The sequence below is a fragment of the Biomphalaria glabrata genome, chromosome 2, assembly GCF_947242115.1.
Source record: "Biomphalaria glabrata chromosome 2, xgBioGlab47.1, whole genome shotgun sequence".
Classification (NCBI taxonomy): domain Eukaryota; kingdom Metazoa; phylum Mollusca; class Gastropoda; family Planorbidae; genus Biomphalaria; species Biomphalaria glabrata.
This window is the reverse complement of record NC_074712.1, coordinates 4,034,493-4,051,682: the sequence shown is the minus strand read 5'-3', so window position 1 is coordinate 4,051,682 and position 17,190 is coordinate 4,034,493. Positions and strand designations below refer to the sequence as shown.

The 17,190-nt window shown below is 32.2% G+C and overlaps 1 protein-coding gene across 1 annotated transcript in view; it reads right to left on the bottom strand.

Annotated features, from left to right (window-relative positions):
• The window catches only part of LOC106060744 (intraflagellar transport protein 27 homolog), a 125,865-nt gene that overhangs the window by 88,264 nt on the left and 20,411 nt on the right, over positions 1–17,190 (bottom strand). The gene's annotated exons all lie outside the window — the stretch shown is intronic.

Genomic DNA, 17,190 nt, shown 5'->3' with positions numbered 1-17,190 from the left:
CGAAGACTGGACTCCTTAGCCATCTTCGTGTTTAAAGGATGTAGTTGAGGACTTTTTTTTGGAAAAAAGATCGGTCTCCATGGCCATCTTTGCTTAGGTAGAATAATAAATGGACTTGGATATTTTTTAGAGCGAAGATCGGACTCCACAGCCATCTTCGACTTATAGGAAAGGATATTGTATTATTTTTTAAACATGAGGAATTTTAGCTGAGGACTAGATGTAGTAACAGTTATCAATTGATGTGTTCATCCAAGACGAAATAGTTGGTTATGTCTGTGCATTTGTAGACAACCCAGGTATTGACATTGTTTAATACATTACATTAATTGTACCATTTTTTTTTTTTTTTTACAATGTTATCGAAAGATAACATTAAATATCTAGACTAGATCTTATGTATAGTAATTACAGTATTTTTTAATAGCTATACATTTTTAAGTAAACTATTTGTTTGTTTTTTTTCTATTTCAAATGCTGAGCATACATAACTAAACTGGAAGAACAGATGAAGTCCAAAATGCTAAAGCAACAGACAATCCAGGTAAATACATATCATAACAGTATAGCATAGATTTTAAGGCAAGAATTTTGAGAATAAATGTTTTAGATTAAAGCAAAATATTTTGATTAAAAGAAAATTATTTTAGTTGATATATTCAATAACATCCTGCTGATTCACAGACCAAGATAAAGTTCCTCCTGCTGATTTACAGACACTTTTGGTTGCTACTTGTGATTAAGAACTGACTTCAAATTATGGCAAGAGGATGATTTAAATCGCAGCTTGTGATGCAACGCACACTAATCAACATTTGCACTTGCAGACCAACTAAATAGTTGTGGAGAAACACATTTAATTGATGACTTTACTATCTTTAGCTTAGGACTTTTTAAAAGCGAAGACTGGACTCTTTAGCCATCTTCGTGTTCATAGGAATGATTAATGGAGGAATTCTAAAAGCGAAGACTGGACTCCTTAGCCATCTTCGTGTTCGTAGGAATGATTAATGGAGGAATTTTAAAAGCGAAGACTGGACTCCTTAGCCATCTTCGTGTTTAAAGGATGTAGTTGAGGACTTTTTTTTGGAAAAAAGATCGGTCTCCATGGCCATCTTTGCTTAGGTAGAATAATAAATGGACTTGGATATTTTTTAGAGCGAAGATCGGACTCCACAGCCATCTTCGACTTATAGGAAAGGATATTGTATTATTTTTTAAACATGAGGAATTTTAGCTGAGGACTAGATGTAGTAACAGTCATCAATTGATGTGTTCATCCAAGACGAAATAGTTGGTTATGTCTGTGCATTTGTAGACAACCCAGGTATTGACATTGTTTAATACATTACATTAATTGTACCATTTTTTTTTTTTTTACAATGTTATCGAAAGATAACATTAAATATCTAGACTAGATCTTATGTATAGTAATTACAGTATTTTTTAATAGCTATACATTTTTAAGTAAACTATTTGTTTTTTTTTTTTTCTATTTCAAATGCTGAGCATACATAACTAAACTAGAAGAACAGATGAAGTCCAAAATGCTAAAGCAACAGACAATCCAGGTAAATACATATCATAACAGTATAGCATAGATTTTAAGGCAAGAATTTTGAGAATAAATGTTTTAGATTAAAGCAAAATATTTTGATTAAAAGAAAATTATTTTAGTTGATATATTCAATAACATCCTGCTGATTCACAGACCAAGATAAAGTTCCTCCTGCTGATTTACAGACACTTTTGGTTGCTACTTGTGATTAAGAACTGACTTAAAATGATGGCAAGAGGATGATTTAAATCGCAGCTCGTGATGCAACGCACACTAATCAACATTTGCACTTGCAGACCAACTAAATAGTTGTGGAGAAACACATTTAATTGATGACTTTACTATCTTTAGCTTAGGACTTTTTAAAAGTGAAGACTGGACTCTTTAGCCATCTTCGTGTTCATAGGAATGATTAATGGAGGAATTCTAAAAGCGAAGACTGGACTCCTTAGCCATCTTCGTGTTCGTAGGAATGATTAATGGAGGAATTTTAAAAGCGAAGACTGGACTCCTTAGCCATCTTCGTGTTTAAAGGATGTAGTTGAGGACTTTTTTTTGGAAAAAAAGATCGGTCTCCATGGCCATCTTTGCTTAGGTAGAATAATAAATGGACTTGGATATTTTTTAGAGCGAAGATCGGACTCCACACCCATCTTCGACTTATAGGAAAGGATATTGTATTATTTTTTAAACATGAGGAATTTTAGCTGAGGACTAGATGTAGTAACAGTCATCAATTGATGTGTTCATCCAAGACGAAATAGTTGGTTATGTCTGTGCATTTGTAGACAACCCAGGTATTGACATTGTTTAATACATTACATTAATTGTACCATTTTTTTTTTTTTTTTACAATGTTATCGAAAGATAACATTAAATATCTAGACTAGATCTTATGTATAGTAATTACAGTATTTTTTAATAGCTATACATTTTTAAGTAAACTATTTGTTTGTTTTTTTTCTATTTCAAATGCTGAGCATACATAACTAAACTGGAAGAACAGATGAAGTCCAAAATGCTAAAGCAACAGACAATCCAGGTAAATACATATCATAACAGTATAGCATAGATTTTAAGGCAAGAATTTTGAGAATAAATGTTTTAGATTAAAGCAAAATATTTTGATTAAAAGAAAATTATTTTAGTTGATATATTCAATAACATCCTGCTGATTCACAGACCAAGATAAAGTTCCTCCTGCTGATTTACAGACACTTTTGGTTGCTACTTGTGATTAAGAACTGACTTCAAATTATGGCAAGAGGATGATTTAAATCGCAGCTTGTGATGCAACGCACACTAATCAACATTTGCACTTGCAGACCAACTAAATAGTTGTGGAGAAACACATTTAATTGATGACTTTACTATCTTTAGCTTAGGACTTTTTAAAAGCGAAGACTGGACTCTTTAGCCATCTTCGTGTTCATAGGAATGATTAATGGAGGAATTCTAAAAGCGAAGACTGGACTCCTTAGCCATCTTCGTGTTCGTAGGAATGATTAATGGAGGAATTTTAAAAGCGAAGACTGGACTCCTTAGCCATCTTCGTGTTTAAAGGATGTAGTTGAGGACTTTTTTTTGGAAAAAAGATCGGTCTCCATGGCCATCTTTGCTTAGGTAGAATAATAAATGGACTTGGATATTTTTTAGAGCGAAGATCGGACTCCACAGCCATCTTCGACTTATAGGAAAGGATATTGTATTATTTTTTAAACATGAGGAATTTTAGCTGAGGACTAGATGTAGTAACAGTCATCAATTGATGTGTTCATCCAAGACGAAATAGTTGGTTATGTCTGTGCATTTGTAGACAACCCAGGTATTGACATTGTTTAATACATTACATTAATTGTACCATTTTTTTTTTTTTTACAATGTTATCGAAAGATAACATTAAATATCTAGACTAGATCTTATGTATAGTAATTACAGTATTTTTTAATAGCTATACATTTTTAAGTAAACTATTTGTTTTTTTTTTTTTCTATTTCAAATGCTGAGCATACATAACTAAACTAGAAGAACAGATGAAGTCCAAAATGCTAAAGCAACAGACAATCCAGGTAAATACATATCATAACAGTATAGCATAGATTTTAAGGCAAGAATTTTGAGAATAAATGTTTTAGATTAAAGCAAAATATTTTGATTAAAAGAAAATTATTTTAGTTGATATATTCAATAACATCCTGCTGATTCACAGACCAAGATAAAGTTCCTCCTGCTGATTTACAGACACTTTTGGTTGCTACTTGTGATTAAGAACTGACTTAAAATGATGGCAAGAGGATGATTTAAATCGCAGCTCGTGATGCAACGCACACTAATCAACATTTGCACTTGCAGACCAACTAAATAGTTGTGGAGAAACACATTTAATTGATGACTTTACTATCTTTAGCTTAGGACTTTTTAAAAGTGAAGACTGGACTCTTTAGCCATCTTCGTGTTCATAGGAATGATTAATGGAGGAATTCTAAAAGCGAAGACTGGACTCCTTAGCCATCTTCGTGTTCGTAGGAATGATTAATGGAGGAATTTTAAAAGCGAAGACTGGACTCCTTAGCCATCTTCGTGTTTAAAGGATGTAGTTGAGGACTTTTTTTTGGAAAAAAAGATCGGTCTCCATGGCCATCTTTGCTTAGGTAGAATAATAAATGGACTTGGATATTTTTTAGAGCGAAGATCGGACTCCACACCCATCTTCGACTTATAGGAAAGGATATTGTATTATTTTTTAAACATGAGGAATTTTAGCTGAGGACTAGATGTAGTAACAGTCATCAATTGATGTGTTCATCCAAGACGAAATAGTTGGTTATGTCTGTGCATTTGTAGACAACCCAGGTATTGACATTGTTTAATACATTACATTAATTGTACCATTTTTTTTTTTTTTTTACAATGTTATCGAAAGATAACATTAAATATCTAGACTAGATCTTATGTATAGTAATTACAGTATTTTTTAATAGCTATACATTTTTAAGTAAACTATTTGTTTGTTTTTTTTCTATTTCAAATGCTGAGCATACATAACTAAACTGGAAGAACAGATGAAGTCCAAAATGCTAAAGCAACAGACAATCCAGGTAAATACATATCATAACAGTATAGCATAGATTTTAAGGCAAGAATTTTGAGAATAAATGTTTTAGATTAAAGCAAAATATTTTGATTAAAAGAAAATTATTTTAGTTGATATATTCAATAACATCCTGCTGATTCACAGACCAAGATAAAGTTCCTCCTGCTGATTTACAGACACTTTTGGTTGCTACTTGTGATTAAGAACTGACTTCAAATTATGGCAAGAGGATGATTTAAATCGCAGCTTGTGATGCAACGCACACTAATCAACATTTGCACTTGCAGACCAACTAAATAGTTGTGGAGAAACACATTTAATTGATGACTTTACTATCTTTAGCTTAGGACTTTTTAAAAGCGAAGACTGGACTCTTTAGCCATCTTCGTGTTCATAGGAATGATTAATGGAGGAATTCTAAAAGCGAAGACTGGACTCCTTAGCCATCTTCGTGTTCGTAGGAATGATTAATGGAGGAATTTTAAAAGCGAAGACTGGACTCCTTAGCCATCTTCGTGTTCATAGGAATGATTAACGGAGGAATTTTAAAAGCGAAGACTGGACTCCTTAGCCATCTTCGTGTTTAAAGGATGTAGTTGAGGACTTTTTTTTGGAAAAAAGATCGGTCTCCATGGCCATCTTTGCTTAGGTAGAATAAAAAATGGACTTGGATATTTTTTAGAGCGAAGATCGGACTCCACAGCCATCTTCGACTTATAGGAAAGGATATTGTATTATTTTTTAAACATGAGGAATTTTAGCTGAGGACTAGATGTAGTAACAGTCATCAATTGATGTGTTCATCCAAGACGAAATAGTTGGTTATGTCTGTGAATTTGTAGACAACCCAGGTATTGACATTGTTTAATACATTACATTAATTGTACCATTTTTTTTTTTTTACAATGTTATCGAAAGATAACATTAAATATCTAGACTAGATCTTATGTATAGTAATTACAGTATTTTTTAATAGCTATACATTTTTAAGTAAACTATTTGTTGTTTTTTTTTCTATTTCAAATGCTGAGCATACATAACTAAACTAGAAGAACAGATGAAGTCCAAAATGCTAAAGCAACAGACAATCCAGGTAAATACATATCATAACAGTATAGCATAGATTTTCAGGCAAGAATTTTGAGAATAAATGTTTTAGATTAAAGCAAAATATTTTGATTAAAAGAAAATTATTTTAGTTGATATATTCAATAACATCCTGCTGATTCACAGACCAAGATAAAGTTCCTCCTGCTGATTTACAGACACTTTTGGTTGCTACTTGTGATTAAGAACTGACTTCAAATGATGGCAAGAGGATGATTTAAATCGCAGCTCGTGATGCAACGCACACTAATCAACATTTGCACTTGCAGACCAACTAAATAGTTGTGGAGAAACACATTTAATTGATGACTTTACTATCTTTAGCTTAGGACTTTTTAAAAGCGAAGACTGGACTCTTTAGCCATCTTCGTGTTCATAGGAATGATTAATGGAGGAATTCTAAAAGCGAAGACTGGACTCCTTAGCCATCTTCGTGTTCGTAGGAATGATTAATGGAGGAATTTTAAAAGCGAAGACTGGACTCCTTAGCCATCTTCGTGTTCATAGGAATGATTAACGGAGGAATTTTAAAAGCGAAGACTGGACTCCTTAGCCATCTTCGTGTTTAAAGGATGTAGTTGAGGACTTTTTTTTGGAAAAAAGATCGGTCTCCATGGCCATCTTTGCTTAGGTAGAATAAAAAATGGACTTGGATATTTTTTAGAGCGAAGATCGGACTCCACAGCCATCTTCGACTTATAGGAAAGGATATTGTATTATTTTTTAAACATGAGGAATTTTAGCTGAGGACTAGATGTAGTAACAGTCATCAATTGATGTGTTCATCCAAGACGAAATAGTTGGTTATGTCTGTGAATTTGTAGACAACCCAGGTATTGACATTGTTTAATACATTACATTAATTGTACCATTTTTTTTTTACAATGTTATCGAAAGATAACATTAAATATCTAGACTAGATCTTATGTATAGTAATTACAGTATTTTTTAATAGCTATACATTTTTAAGTAAACTATTTGTTTTTTTTTTTTCTATTTCAAATGCTGAGCATACATAACTAAACTAGAAGAACAGATGAAGTCCAAAATGCTAAAGCAACAGACAATCCAGGTAAATACATATCATAACAGTATAGCATAGATTTTAAGGCAAGAATTTTGAGAATAAATGTTTTAGATTAAAGCAAAATATTTTGATTAAAAGAAAATTATTTTAGTTGATATATTCAATAACATCCTGCTGATTCACAGACCAAGATAAAGTTCCTCCTGCTGATTTACAGACACTTTTGGTTGCTACTTGTGATTAAGAACTGACTTCAAATGATGGCAAGAGGATGATTTAAATCGCAGCTCGTGATGCAACGCACACTAATCAACATTTGCACTTGCAGACCAACTAAATAGTTGTGGAGAAACACATTTAATTGATGACTTTACTATCTTTAGCTTAGGACTTTTTAAAAGCGAAGACTGGACTCTTTAGCCATCTTCGTGTTCATAGGAATGATTAATGGAGGAATTCTAAAAGCGAAGACTGGACTCCTTAGCCATCTTCATGTTCATAGGAATGATTAATGGAGGAATTTTAAAAGCGAAGACTGGACTCCTTAGCCATCTTCGTGTTTAAAGGATGTAGTTGAGGACTTTTTTTTGGAAAAAAGATCGGTCTCCATGGCCATCTTTGCTTAGGTAGAATAATAAATGGACTTGGATATTTTTTAGAGCAAAGATCGGACTCCACAGCCATCTTCGACTTATAGGAAAGGATATTGTATTATTTTTTAAACATGAGGAATTTTAGCTGAGGACTAGATGTAGTAACAGTCATCAATTGATGTGTTCATCCAAGACGAAATAGTTGGTTATGTCTGTGCATTTGTAGACAACCCAGGTATTGACATTGTTTAATACATTACATTAATTGTACCATTTTTTTTTTTTTTTTACAATGTTATCGAAAGATAACATTAAATATCTAGACTAGATCTTATGTATAGGTAATTACAGTATTTTTTAATAGCTATACATTTTTAAGTAAACTATTTGTTTGTTTTTTTTCTATTTCAAATGCTGAGCATACATAACTAAACTGGAAGAACAGATGAAGTCCAAAATGCTAAAGCAACAGACAATCCAGGTAAATACATATCATAACAGTATAGCATAGATTTTAAGGCAAGAATTTTGAGAATAAATGTTTTAGATTAAAGCAAAATATTTTGATTAAAAGAAAATTATTTTAGTTGATATATTCAATAACATCCTGCTGATTCACAGACCAAGATAAAGTTCCTCCTGCTGATTTACAGACACTTTTGGTTGCTACTTGTGATTAAGAACTGACTTCAAATTATGGCAAGAGGATGATTTAAATCGCAGCTTGTGATGCAACGCACACTAATCAACATTTGCACTTGCAGACTAACTAAATAGTTGTGGAGAAACACATTTAATTGATGACTTTACTATCTTTAGCTTAGGACTTTTTAAAAGCGAAGACTGGACTCTTTAGCCATCTTCGTATTCATAGGAATGATTAATGGAGGAATTCTAAAAGCGAAGACTGGACTCCTTAGTTATCTTCGTGTTCGTAGGAATGATTAATGGAGGAATTTTAAAAGCGAAGACTGGACTCCTTAGCCATCTTCGTGTTTAAAGGATGTAGTTGAGGACTTTTTTTTGGAAAAAAGATCGGTCTCCATGGCCATCTTTGCTTAGGTAGAATAATAAATGGACTTGGATATTTTTTAGAGCGAAGATCGGACTCCACAGCCATCTTCGACTTATAGGAAAGGATATTGTATTATTTTTTAAACATGAGGAATTTTAGCTGAGGACTAGATGTAGTAACAGTCATCAATTGATGTGTTCATCCAAGACGAAATAGTTGGTTATGTCTGTGCATTTGTAGACAACCCAGGTATTGACATGGTTTAATACATTACATTAATTGTACAATTTTTTTTTTTTTTACAATGTTATCGAAAGATAACATTAAATATCTAGACTAGATCTTATGTATAGTAATTACAGTATTTTTTAATAGCTATACATTTTTAAGTAAACTATTTGTTTTTTTTTTTTCTATTTCAAATGCTGAGCATACATAACTAAACTAGAAGAACAGATGAAGTCCAAAATGCTAAAGCAACAGACAATCCAGGTAAATACATATCATAACAGTATAGCATAGATTTTAAGGCAAGAATTTTGAGAATAAATGTTTTAGATTAAAGCAAAATATTTTGATTAAAAGAAAATTATTTTAGTTGATATATTCAATAACATCCTGCTGATTCACAGACCAAGATAAAGTTCCTCCTGCTGATTTACAGACACTTTTGGTTGCTACTTGTGATTAAGAACTGACTTCAAATTATGGCAAGAGGATGATTTAAATCGCAGCTTGTGATGCAACGCACACTAATCAACATTTGCACTTGCAGACCAACTAAATAGTTGTGGAGAAACACATTTAATTGATGACTTTACTATCTTTAGCTTAGGACTTTTTAAAAGCGAAGACTGGACTCTTTAGCCATCTTCGTGTTCATAGGAATGATTAATGGAGGAATTCTAAAAGCGAAGACTGGACTCCTTAGCCATCTTCGTGTTCATAGGAATGATTAACGGAGGAATTTTAAAAGCGAAGACTGGACTCCTTAGCCATCTTCGTGTTTAAAGGATGTAGTTGAGGACTTTTTTTTGGAAAAAAGATCGGTCTCCATGGCCATCTTTGCTTAGGTAGAATAAAAAATGGACTTGGATATTTTTTAGAGCGAAGATCGGACTCCACAGCCATCTTCGACTTATAGGAAAGGATATTGTATTATTTTTTAAACATGAGGAATTTTAGCTGAGGACTAGATGTAGTAACAGTCATCAATTGATGTGTTCATCCAAGACGAAATAGTTGGTTATGTCTGTGAATTTGTAGACAACCCAGGTATTGACATTGTTTAATACATTACATTAATTGTACCATTTTTTTTTTTTACAATGTTATCGAAAGATAACATTAAATATCTAGACTAGATCTTATGTATAGTAATTACAGTATTTTTTAATAGCTATACATTTTTAAGTAAACTATTTGTTTTTTTTTTTTTCTATTTCAAATGCTGAGCATACATAACTAAACTAGAAGAACAGATGAAGTCCAAAATGCTAAAGCAACAGACAATCCAGGTAAATACATATCATAACAGTATAGCATAGATTTTAAGGCAAGAATTTTGAGAATAAATGTTTTAGATTAAAGCAAAATATTTTGATTAAAAGAAAATTATTTTAGTTGATATATTCAATAACATCCTGCTGATTCACAGACCAAGATAAAGTTCCTCCTGCTGATTTACAGACACTTTTGGTTGCTACTTGTGATTAAGAACTGACTTCAAATTATGGCAAGAGGATGATTTAAATCGCAGCTTGTGATGCAACGCACACTAATCAACATTTGCACTTGCAGACCAACTAAATAGTTGTGGAGAAACACATTTAATTGATGATTTTACTATCTTTAGCTTAGGACTTTTTAAAAGCGAAGACTGGACTCTTTAGCCATCTTCGTGTTCATAGGAATGATTAATGGAGGAATTCTAAAAGCGAAGACTGGACTCCTTAGCCATCTTCGTGTTCGTAGGAATGATTAATGGAGGAATTTTAAAAGCGAAGACTGGACTCCTTAGCCATCTTCGTGTTTAAAGGATGTAGTTGAGGACTTTTTTTTGGAAAAAAGATCGGTCTCCATGGCCATCTTTGCTTAGGTAGAATAATAAATGGACTTGGATATTTTTTAGAGCGAAGATCGGACTCCACAGCCATCTTCGACTTATAGGAAAGGATATTGTATTATTTTTTAAACATGAGGAATTTTAGCTGAGGACTAGATGTAGTAACAGTCATCAATTGATGTGTTCATCCAAGACGAAATAGTTGGTTATGTCTGTGCATTTGTAGACAACCCAGGTATTGACATTGTTTAATACATTACATTAATTGTACCATTTTTTTTTTTTTTACAATGTTATCGAAAGATAACATTAAATATCTAGACTAGATCTTATGTATAGTAATTACAGTATTTTTTAATAGCTATACATTTTTAAGTAAACTATTTGTTGTTTTTTTTTCTATTTCAAATGCTGAGCATACATAACTAAACTAGAAGAACAGATGAAGTCCAAAATGCTAAAGCAACAGACAATCCAGGTAAATACATATCATAACAGTATAGCATAGATTTTAAGGCAAGAATTTTGAGAATAAATGTTTTAGATTAAAGCAAAATATTTTGATTAAAAGAAAATTATTTTAGTTGATATATTCAATAACATCCTGCTGATTCACAGACCAAGATAAAGTTCCTCCTGCTGATTTACAGACACTTTTGGTTGCTACTTGTGATTAAGAACTGACTTCAAATTATGGCAAGAGGATGATTTAAATCGCAGCTTGTGATGCAACACACACTAATCAACATTTGCACTTGCAGACCAACTAAATAGTTGTGGAGAAACACATTTAATTGATGACTTTACTATCTTTAGCTTAGGACTTTTTAAAAGCGAAGACTGGACTCTTTAGCCATCTTCGTGTTCATAGGAATGATTAATGGAGGAATTCTAAAAGCGAAGACTGGACTCCTTAGCCATCTTCATGTTCATAGGAATGATTAATGGAGGAATTTTAAAAGCGAAGACTGGACTCCTTAGCCATCTTCGTGTTTAAAGGATGTAGTTGAGGACTTTTTTTTGGAAAAAAGATCGGTCTCCATGGCCATCTTTGCTTAGGTAGAATAATAAATGGACTTGGATATTTTTTAGAGCGAAGATCGGACTCCACAGCCATCTTCGACTTATAGGAAAGGATATTGTATTATTTTTTAAACATGAGGAATTTTAGCTGAGGACTAGATGTAGTAACAGTCATCAATTGATGTGTTCATCCAAGACGAAATAGTTGGTTATGTCTGTGCATTTGTAGACAACCCAGGTATTGACATTGTTTAATACATTACATTAATTGTACCATTTTTTTTTTTTTTTACAATGTTATCGAAAGATAACATTAAATATCTAGACTAGATCTTATGTATAGTAATTACAGTATTTTTTAATAGCTATACATTTTTAAGTAAAGTATTTGTTTGTTTTTTTTCTATTTCAAATGCTGAGCATACATAACTAAACTGGAAGAACAGATGAAGTCCAAAATGCTAAAGCAACAGACAATCCAGGTAAATACATATCATAACAGTATAGCATAGATTTTAAGGCAAGAATTTTGAGAATAAATGTTTTAGATTAAAGCAAAATATTTTGATTAAAAGAAAATTATTTTAGTTGATATATTCAATAACATCCTGCTGATTCACAGACCAAGATAAAGTTCCTCCTGCTGATTTACAGACACTTTTGGTTGCTACTTGTGATTAAGAACTGACTTCAAATTATGGCAAGAGGATGATTTAAATCGCAGCTTGTGATGCAACGCACACTAATCAACATTTGCACTTGCAGACCAACTAAATAGTTGTGGAGAAACACATTTAATTGATGACTTTACTATCTTTAGCTTAGGACTTTTTAAAAGCGAAGACTGGACTCTTTAGCCATCTTCGTGTTCATAGGAATGATTAATGGAGGAATTCTAAAAGCGAAGACTGGACTCCTTAGCCATCTTCGTGTTCATAGGAATGATTAACGGAGGAATTTTAAAAGCGAAGACTGGACTCCTTAGCCATCTTCGTGTTTAAAGGATGTAGTTGAGGACTTTTTTTTGGAAAAAAGATCGGTCTCCATGGCCATCTTTGCTTAGGTAGAATAAAAAATGGACTTGGATATTTTTTAGAGCGAAGATCGGACTCCACAGCCATCTTCGACTTATAGGAAAGGATATTGTATTATTTTTTAAACATGAGGAATTTTAGCTGAGGACTAGATGTAGTAACAGTCATCAATTGATGTGTTCATCCAAGACGAAATAGTTGGTTATGTCTGTGAATTTGTAGACAACCCAGGTATTGACATTGTTTAATACATTACATTAATTGTACCATTTTTTTTTTTACAATGTTATCGAAAGATAACATTAAATATCTAGACTAGATCTTATGTATAGTAATTACAGTATTTTTTAATAGCTATACATTTTTAAGTAAACTATTTGTTTTTTTTTTTTTCTATTTCAAATGCTGAGCATACATAACTAAACTAGAAGAACAGATGAAGTCCAAAATGCTAAAGCAACAGACAATCCAGGTAAATACATATCATAACAGTATAGCATAGATTTTAAGGCAAGAATTTTGAGAATAAATGTTTTAGATTAAAGCAAAATATTTTGATTAAAAGAAAATTATTTTAGTTGATATATTCAATAACATCCTGCTGATTCACAGACCAAGATAAAGTTCCTCCTGCTGATTTACAGACACTTTTGGTTGCTACTTGTGATTAAGAACTGACTTCAAATTATGGCAAGAGGATGATTTAAATCGCAGCTTGTGATGCAACGCACACTAATCAACATTTGCACTTGCAGACCAACTAAATAGTTGTGGAGAAACACATTTAATTGATGATTTTACTATCTTTAGCTTAGGACTTTTTAAAAGCGAAGACTGGACTCTTTAGCCATCTTCGTGTTCATAGGAATGATTAATGGAGGAATTCTAAAAGCGAAGACTGGACTCCTTAGCCATCTTCGTGTTCGTAGGAATGATTAATGGAGGAATTTTAAAAGCGAAGACTGGACTCCTTAGCCATCTTCGTGTTTAAAGGATGTAGTTGAGGACTTTTTTTTGGAAAAAAGATCGGTCTCCATGGCCATCTTTGCTTAGGTAGAATAATAAATGGACTTGGATATTTTTTAGAGCGAAGATCGGACTCCACAGCCATCTTCGACTTATAGGAAAGGATATTGTATTATTTTTTAAACATGAGGAATTTTAGCTGAGGACTAGATGTAGTAACAGTCATCAATTGATGTGTTCATCCAAGACGAAATAGTTGGTTATGTCTGTGCATTTGTAGACAACCCAGGTATTGACATTGTTTAATACATTACATTAATTGTACCATTTTTTTTTTTTTTACAATGTTATCGAAAGATAACATTAAATATCTAGACTAGATCTTATGTATAGTAATTACAGTATTTTTTAATAGCTATACATTTTTAAGTAAACTATTTGTTGTTTTTTTTTCTATTTCAAATGCTGAGCATACATAACTAAACTAGAAGAACAGATGAAGTCCAAAATGCTAAAGCAACAGACAATCCAGGTAAATACATATCATAACAGTATAGCATAGATTTTAAGGCAAGAATTTTGAGAATAAATGTTTTAGAATAAAGCAAAATATTTTGATTAAAAGAAAATTATTTTAGTTGATATATTCAATAACATCCTGCTGATTCACAGACCAAGATAAAGTTCCTCCTGCTGATTTACAGACACTTTTGGTTGCTACTTGTGATTAAGAACTGACTTCAAATTATGGCAAGAGGATGATTTAAATCGCAGCTTGTGATGCAACACACACTAATCAACATTTGCACTTGCAGACCAACTAAATAGTTGTGGAGAAACACATTTAATTGATGACTTTACTATCTTTAGCTTAGGACTTTTTAAAAGCGAAGACTGGACTCTTTAGCCATCTTCGTGTTCATAGGAATGATTAATGGAGGAATTCTAAAAGCGAAGACTGGACTCCTTAGCCATCTTCGTGTTCATAGGAATGATTAACGGAGGAATTTTAAAAGCGAAGACTGGACTCCTTAGCCATCTTCGTGTTTAAAGGATGTAGTTGAGGACTTTTTTTTGGAAAAAAAGATCGGTCTCCATGGCCATCTTTGCTTAGGTAGAATAATAAATGGACTTGGATATTTTTTAGAGCGAAGATCGGACTCCACAGCCATCTTCGACTTATAGGAAAGGATATTGTATTATTTTTTAAACATGAGGAATTTTAGCTGAGGACTAGATGTAGTAACAGTCATCAATTGATGTGTTCATCCAAGACGAAATAGTTGGTTATGTCTGTGAATTTGTAGACAACCCAGGTATTGACATTGTTTAATACATTACATTAATTGTACCATTTTTTTTTTTTACAATGTTATCGAAAGATAACATTAAATATCTAGACTAGATCTTATGTATAGTAATTACAGTATTTTTTAATAGCTATACATTTTTAAGTAAACTATTTGTTTTTTTTTTTTTCTATTTCAAATGCTGAGCATACATAACTAAACTAGAAGAACAGATGAAGTCCAAAATGCTAAAGCAACAGACAATCCAGGTAAATACATATCATAACAGTATAGCATAGATTTTAAGGCAAGAATTTTGAGAATAAATGTTTTAGATTAAAGCAAAATATTTTGATTAAAAGAAAATTATTTTAGTTGATATATTCAATAACATCCTGCTGATTCACAGACCAAGATAAAGTTCCTCCTGCTGATTTACAGACACTTTTGGTTGCTACTTGTGATTAAGAACTGACTTCAAATGATGGCAAGAGGATGATTTAAATCGCAGCTCGTGATGCAACGCACACTAATCAACATTTGCACTTGCAGACCAACTAAATAGTTGTGGAGAAACACATTTAATTGATGACTTTACTATCTTTAGCTTAGGACTTTTTAAAAGCGAAGACTGGACTCTTTAGCCATCTTCGTGTTCATAGGAATGATTAATGGAGGAATTCTAAAAGCGAAGACTGGACTCCTTAGCCATCTTCATGTTCATAGGAATGATTAATGGAGGAATTTTAAAAGCGAAGACTGGACTCCTTAGCCATCTTCGTGTTTAAAGGATGTAGTTGAGGACTTTTTTTTGGAAAAAAGATCGGTCTCCATGGCCATCTTTGCTTAGGTAGAATAATAAATGGACTTGGATATTTTTTAGAGCGAAGATCGGACTCCACAGCCATCTTCGACTTATAGGAAAGGATATTGTATTATTTTTTAAACATGAGGAATTTTAGCTGAGGACTAGATGTAGTAACAGTCATCAATTGATGTGTTCATCCAAGACGAAATAGTTGGTTATGTCTGTGCATTTGTAGACAACCCAGGTATTGACATTGTTTAATACATTACATTAATTGTACCATTTTTTTTTTTTTTTACAATGTTATCGAAAGATAACATTAAATATCTAGACTAGATCTTATGTATAGTAATTACAGTATTTTTTAATAGCTATACATTTTTAAGTAAAGTATTTGTTTGTTTTTTTTCTATTTCAAATGCTGAGCATACATAACTAAACTGGAAGAACAGATGAAGTCCAAAATGCTAAAGCAACAGACAATCCAGGTAAATACATATCATAACAGTATAGCATAGATTTTAAGGCAAGAATTTTGAGAATAAATGTTTTAGATTAAAGCAAAATATTTTGATTAAAAGAAAATTATTTTAGTTGATATATTCAATAACATCCTGCTGATTCACAGACCAAGATAAAGTTCCTCCTGCTGATTACAGACACTTTTGGTTGCTACTTGTGATTAAGAACTGACTTCAAATTATGGCAAGAGGATGATTTAAATCGCAGCTTGTGATGCAACGCACACTAATCAACATTTGCACTTGCAGACCAACTAAATAGTTGTGGAGAAACACATTTAATTGATGACTTTACTATCTTTAGCTTAGGACTTTTTAAAAGCGAAGACTGGACTCTTTAGCCATCTTCGTGTTCATAGGAATGATTAATGGAGGAATTCTAAAAGCGAAGACTGGACTCCTTAGCCATCTTCGTGTTCATAGGAATGATTAACGGAGGAATTTTAAAAGCGAAGACTGGACTCCTTAGCCATCTTCGTGTTTAAAGGATGTAGTTGAGGACTTTTTTTTGAAAAAAAGATCGGTCTCCATGGCCATCTTTGCTTAGGTAGAATAAAAAATGGACTTGGATATTTTTTAGAGCGAAGATCGGACTCCACAGCCATCTTCGACTTATAGGAAAGGATATTGTATTATTTTTTAAACATGAGGAATTTTAGCTGAGGACTAGATGTAGTAACAGTCATCAATTGATGTGTTCATCCAAGACGAAATAGTTGGTTATGTCTGTGAATTTGTAGACAACCCAGGTATTGACATTGTTTAATACATTACATTAATTGTACCATTTTTTTTTTTACAATGTTATCGAAAGATAACATTAAATATCTAGACTAGATCTTATGTATAGTAATTACAGTATTTTTTAATAGCTATACATTTTTAAGTAAACTATTTGTTTTTTTTTTTTTCTATTTCAAATGCTGAGCATACATAACTAAACTAGAAGAACAGATGAAGTCCAAAATGCTAAAGCAACAGACAATCCAGGTAAATACATATCATAACAGTATAGCATAGATTTTAAGGCAAGAATTTTGAGAATAAATGTTTTAGATTAAAGCAAAATATTTTGATTAAAAGAAAATTA